Genomic DNA, 5,965 nt, shown 5'->3' on the forward strand with positions numbered 1-5,965 from the left:
TTAAGAAGACCAGACAAGTTTATATGAGAAACTAGGACAAAAACTATAGGGGGGCGATTGGTTCGAGGACAACAACCTCAGCGACTCGATGTCGTACTGGGCTCGTGTGCCACTGGAACCAGGCACTCCGCCGTTCTCCATCAGATCAGGGAGGAGATTGGAAGAGGAGGAAGCGAATGTTGGCAGGACGCTTATGCTGGTGACCATGGTGGACGTCGATGGCTTCTCGCAGTGACGAACCCTAGTTCTCTGTTTGTTTACGTCATCACATGATGCCACTGCCCCACGAGAGGAGCTCAAGCCCCATGGCATCGCAATGGGGGAGGGGGAGAGGGCGATGCACATGCACTTCAACATGATCAGACCAGTGACACACATGTAGATAATAACAAAATAATTTTTGATTGTGACACTACCGAAAGATAGGTTAGCAGTGGCGGGCGTGGAAGTGCATTGCTAACATGTTACAAGTGGTGGGCTGGGAGCCCACCACTGGTGATAAGTTAGTAGTGGCGGGCGACCTGTCATACCCGCCACTGGTAAGGTACTAAGGGTGGGCATATCCGTCTACCCGCCATAGTCTGTTGTCCTATCAGTGGCGTGCGTTTTTTACACCCGCCACTCGTAACCTTCCAGGCCCAAGATTTTTTTTGTCGTGGCAGCCTTTTGCACATTCTATTAAATCAACTAGATGACCCGTTGCATTGGCGCATAGACTAACTGGAGCTCGGAAGTTAAGTGAACTTTTTAAAACATAAAATGGAAGTTAATTGAACTATTTGAAGAGACCAACTGCACCCATTAGCCCAAAAACTAACTGCGGACAAGAAGCGAAACAACTAATAAATCCGAAAACTTAAGTGAACTATTTGAATGATGTTTCTAATGGATGATCTGCAAGTGATTATGTTCCTGCATCTGCCATGTATATTTACCAGTGACAAACAATAATGACCGTTGCCATGTCCTTCTTTGGCCAGCGAGGGCGACCCATCAGCCAGGTCGATAGAAACGCCGACCACACCCCCACTGCACATGACCTGAACCATCAAAACCGTGGACCCCTAAGCAGAACAACTGAGGCGACTCGAAACCATCCGGGCAGACCACCTAGTCCAAATACTGGGGAAACATCCGAAAAGCGCGACACCTGTCCAAGGGGATGCGATGTCAAGAGGCCATGGCACAATGCGACAACAACGTGGCATGAACGAAACAACCCAGCAGGATGCGACCGACGCGCACGCTGGTGTGAGCTCGGTCTTTCAGCGTCGTGGTCTGACCGTACAGGGTGTTGTCTCCCAGGCAAGAAAGATACACTGAGAAGGTACTTGAAAGGTTTAATATGAAAGATGCAAAATCTGTTATCTCTCTGCTTGCAGGCCATCAATAATTGAATATTGAACAATTTCCTACAAGCAAGATGGAGAAAGAAGAAATGAGTAAAGTGACATACAAATCTACCATGGGCAGTTTGATGTGTGCCATGGTGTGCACTAGGCATGATATTCCCTATGCAATTGGGGTTGTTAGCCGGTTCATGAAAAATCTAGGTAAAGCTTACTAGGAAGCGGTGAAGTGGATAGTCGGGTATCTTAAAGGAACTTCTGCATCATCTTTATACTTTGGAGGCGGTGATCTTGCAATGCAAAGCTATACAAATGTAGATTATGCCGTTGACAAAGATCGTAGAAAGTCAACCTCTCGGACACCTGATGACTTATGTAGGAGGAGAAGTGTCATGGCAATCAAGATTACAGAAATGTTTTTATACATCAAGCACGGAAGCTAGGTACATAGCCACAATTGACGGTCGCAAGGAAGTGTTGTGGATGAGGAACTTCTTGCAAGGACTCGTCATGAAGAAAGAGAATTATTTTCTGTTTTGCGACAGTCAAAGTGTTATTCACCTTGCAAAGAATCCAAGCTATCAGTCTCGAACCAAACACATGGATTTGAGGTATTATTGGATTCGAGATGTTTCGAGTTCCAAGTTGCTGCAACTCAAGAAGTTCCATACCGATAACAATGATTCAGATATAGTGGCCATGGTATTGCCAATTAACACGACATATGCGCTAGTGAAAGGACTTAGGTGCGAGGCCATTGCTACGGTGACTAGCTTGAAGGGGTTGAGCGAGATGAGAGACACGAGTTTACCCAGGTTCGACCCCTCTCGATCGAGGTAAAAGCCTACGTCCTGCTTTGTGTTGTGTTTCTTAAGTATCGATTACAAGGGAGCGGATTCGCTTGACCTAGCTATCGATTGATAGTAACTTAAGTTTACCCGCCGCAGGGACTCGCCTTTATATACACAGGTCGAGGCCCTGGGCTTACATGAGTCCGGGTCGGGTTATGCTACGTAACCGATCCTGGCTCTAAGCCGCCTTGCCTTTTTTGGCAAGTCGCCATCGGGCGGCTTACACTTTCGGGTCACGCACCATCTTCTAGCCTTGGGCCTTTGTCCGGCCCACCTCATAAGTCGCCTCCTTGGCTCCATGTCTTGGTCTTGTGGGCCTGTCTAAAGCTTCTATTGTTAAGTCGCCAACATCCTAACCCGGCCCTTCTAGGGCGGGTTATCCCGTGGGGTTATATCCGCAACATTAGGCCCCAGACTGATTTGGACTTGTTCATGTCAATCTTCAACGACTTTGGTTGGTGAGTCTTCTTTGATTCTCCCAAATGTTTAACCTTGAACACTTCATAACCCGCCATATGAAAGGATGACGTTATCTTCATAATTTCAGGAAGAACCCTCATGACGTCACAACAGATCTTCCGCTTTAAACAAACTTTCCAAAAATCGAGGCGCCCTTTTTGTTGTAATAGTTATTATGCCTCCTCGATTCTCGCACATGCATGCTACTGTTCCATTCTTTCCCTTATAAATAGGCATGAGGGGCCTGCCTTTTTCACTTTTCATTCCTATTGGCTCCACTTCTTCCTCCTCGCAACGCCCGCCGTGACCGGAGCTCCACCGTCCTTGTCAAGCTGCACCAGCTAGTCCCAGCCGAGGCCACTGCATCACCCCATCGCCGTCAAGACTCAGCGATGCACCTCCACTTTCCTCTACTGCAATTAGGTTCCAACTTTCTCCTTTCTCAGATCTGCATTAGGTCATCTGTGTTCATACGAGTTCGTCGGCGTCCATCGTAGTTATTCATACCTTCGAACAAAAGCCTGCATCCAGTCCAAAATGCCCTAGAAATACTATGGTAGACAATTTAGCATTCATCTTGTATCTTGAGTAGATCACCTTTTCTTCAGAATTAGTACATAGCCTGTTAGCTTTTCCATCGCCACTCTTTAGGTTTAGTATTTGTTCACCTTTTTTGAACTGCCGCAGATCCACAAATATAGCTATTGGTTGTGAAATCTGTTTATTCCACACTTAGAAAGAAACTCACCAGTCTTGAATCTCTAGATAACCCGCCATTGTATTTCGGGCGGCTTAACCAATGTGCTTGTAGCTCACCTATACCCTTTGGACGGCTTACCTTACTGTTAACAATGAGTTATCACTCTTTTAATAACTCTGAATCTTAATTGATCCATCCATTGTGTTTCGGGCGACTCACAATTGTATTTATAACTCACCAAAGTTCCAAAGATTGCCCCTTGTTAACTAGCCCGCCATCACTTGGGCGGCTTATCTTCCCCTTTACTAACTGACTTGCTTTCATGTTGTCTTTCAAGCGATTTACTATGGCAAAGACCATTATCTGCAATTGGGGTCCTTGCTCACTGAACATATGCTTAAAGATTATGTAGATCAAGGACTCTTAGCGGCTCAAGAGGAAGTTGGCTGGCAACTCAGCCAGGGAGAAAGTATTCCTAACCCTGCTGAAGGAGAGGTGGTAGTCTTCACTGACCATATCCTCAGAGGCTTTAAACCTCCTAGGTCCAAATTCTTCCATGACGTGTTGCACTACTTCACTCTCCATCCCCAAGAAATAGGTCCAAACTCAGTAACAAACCTTTGTCATTTTCAAATCTTTTGCGATGTTTACTTGCAAGTAGAACCCACCGTTGCACTTTTCAAGGAGTTTTTCTATCTAAAACGCTAGACTGAATGCGCTGGTGGTCCGTTTCAAGATCTAGGCAAAATCTCAATCCAAAGACGCAGAGACGGCTGCTTCCCTGCTGCAACACTACTAAGTCACCCCAAGGGATGGGCGAAAACCTGGCTCTATTGTAGAAACACCACACCCGCCAATGAAAACCCTTTGCCGGGTTATCGGACTCCTTCCCATCGATTTTAACCCGCCAAGCCAACTCTTTCCTGCTGAACATACTGAAGCACTTCAACATTACCCCAAGATAACAACTTTGCTAGCCAATGGCTTAACCGGAGTCAACTTAGCTCGCTGCTAGGTCTCTTGAAAAATTCTCCCTTTAAGCCGTCGACCTAATCTTATGTACGAGTAATCTAGCGAGTCAGACGACCCTCAGCGATACATCCCTGACAACTTTACTACTGATGAAGTCTTCCAAGCTATGAACTCCTTGCTCGGGGAATCACAAGAAAATTGTAACAAGATAGGACTGCCTCCATTTTTCAAGCTTAACCTGGTTCCAGCTGTAAGTCTATATTTTCTGTCTGCCTTAAATATCCTTGCCTTTGCTCTATGTTCCACCTGCCAATCTTTTTTCCCTTTTACAACCCGACTCTGCTTTCTGGAAAAGGAAAATAAATCTCTTGCAACAAAAAAGAAGACTAGCCCAAAGTCGAAGAAGGACAAGCCGATTGCTGTAGCTAAGCCGGCCGCTGCAAGCGGGTCAGCTAAGATTGACGAACAATCTGAGGTAGAACTCGACTCTCTTGGCCGTCTCTTTAATGATTTAGCTGATGTTTCTTACTCTCAGTATGAGGGTGCATCAAGTCGTGCTGAGAATCCTGAGGTAATTTCTATATCTTCCGACTCAGACTCACCACCTCCACAGAGAATCAGACGGGTTGTCCGAAAAGTTCCATTTTCTCATCCAAAATCTCATTTAGACCCCAACTTTACTTTGAAAAAGGATCAATATGAAGTGAGACACCAAACATGGAGCAGCGGCACTAAAGAACTAGCGATCGGGTTAACTCATAACCCTTCCCGCAAGCGACACATTGAGGTGCCATACAGCCCAACTGACTCTTTACCCAAAGCAGGTCTTATCAGACAACCTCTTAATTCTCTGACTCAAATTATCAGGAGTCATCACCATCTTTGGGCGACTCAACTGGAACATAGCTGCCCACCTTTGTTGTTTATGCAGGGTAAGTACTTGCATTTATTAACAAAAAACTTATTATCATATACTTATAAGCTTTATACCCTTGTCATAGGACCAAAGCAAAAACTGGTAAGAAGCAAAAGGTGGGCGGCTCTTCCAAAGCCCCCGAGGTCTCTGAGTCGGAGAAGCAGGTGCTGGGAACCCCTGAGGTCTCAGTCCTAAACCCTGAAGATCCTATCAACCAGCAAGATGATCTTCTTCCACAGACTGATGCTGCAGCTTATGAGCCCATGTGTTGGGGATATAACTATTTGTATGACCCGCCCAGGAGGGGCCGGGTTATACTTATAAATATTCTTGAAGCCCAAGACCCAGGATAGAGATGGCGGTTCAGTTAAGGGCCCAAAGCCCAGAGGCGACTTAAGGCCCGTAGTGATAAACCGCCATATGTGCATGGCTTGTATTGTAAGGTAAGAATAGTTAAGAGACCAAGCCGGACAATGTTTATGAACCGGCTGGGACTCTATAAGCCGCTGGGCATCGACCACTATATATAAAGGGACGACCCGGCGGCGGTTCAGGACAAGTAACATCAACTCGAGAGCTAGGTCAAGCGATTCGCTCCCTGGTTATCGAGACATAAGCAATCCCACTCAAAACTGGATCATAGGCTTTTACCTTCACCGTAAGGGGCCAAACCAGTATAAACCTCATGTCCTTTGTCCCGATTAACCCCTTTAAGCTT

The sequence above is a fragment of the Triticum dicoccoides genome, chromosome 4B, assembly GCF_002162155.2.
Source record: "Triticum dicoccoides isolate Atlit2015 ecotype Zavitan chromosome 4B, WEW_v2.0, whole genome shotgun sequence".
Classification (NCBI taxonomy): Eukaryota; Viridiplantae; Streptophyta; class Magnoliopsida; order Poales; family Poaceae; genus Triticum; species Triticum dicoccoides.